This window comes from Rana temporaria, chromosome 8 (genome assembly GCF_905171775.1).
Source record: "Rana temporaria chromosome 8, aRanTem1.1, whole genome shotgun sequence".
Taxonomy (NCBI): domain Eukaryota; kingdom Metazoa; phylum Chordata; class Amphibia; order Anura; family Ranidae; genus Rana; species Rana temporaria.
The window spans coordinates 10996938-10997773 of record NC_053496.1 but is presented as its reverse complement, the minus strand read 5'-3'; positions in this window follow the sequence as shown (position 1 = coordinate 10997773).

Below are 836 nucleotides of genomic sequence, written 5' to 3'. Positions count from 1 at the left end.
TATGAATCAGCGCATAGATACGACAGCACTTATTTGGACTTACGACGGCGTATCTGGAGATACGCCGTCGTAAGTCCTTTCTGAATCCGGGCCATAGTGTATACAAAATAGGGGATAGATTTATGGCATTTTTATTATTATTATTATTTTTTTACTAGTAATGGCGGCGACCTGCGATTTTATGGCAGACACTTTTGACACGATTTTGTTACCATTGTCATTTATTCAGCGATCAGTGCTATAAAAATGCACTGATTACTGTGTAAATGACACTGGCAGGGAAATGGTTAAACACAAGGGGGAGAGGAAGGGACTAAGTGTGTCCTAGGGAGTGATTCTAACTGCGGGGGTGGGGGGGGTGGGCTACCAGTTACATGACAGAGATCACTGCTCCCGATCACAGGGAGCAGTAGATCAGTGTCTGCCTCTCCGTGAGATGATCGCGGACACTCGACGGACATCGAGTCCGCGGGACCCACGGGCACGCTCATAGAGCGCGCAGCAGGGGCGCGCGCCCACACAGGGGCAAATTCAAAACAACGTAAAGGTATGTACAGGCGGCGGTCGGCAAGTGGTTAAAAATGTTAATGATAAAACATCTGTTCCAAGCAGTTCCTGATACATAGGAGCTTCATATACAAAAATGAGCTGAAATTTAATGGACCTTGATCCAAAAAAGGGACCAAATCAGGACATTTCCACCAAATGTGGAGAAATTTGCCCTCATTTGCAAGGCAGTGCCAACAACGGTCTGTTGCAGTTAGAAAGATTTTATGTAAGAAATGTGGCATCTTGTACCAGTGGCTACAGATTTTATATGCATTTTTCTCTGTATG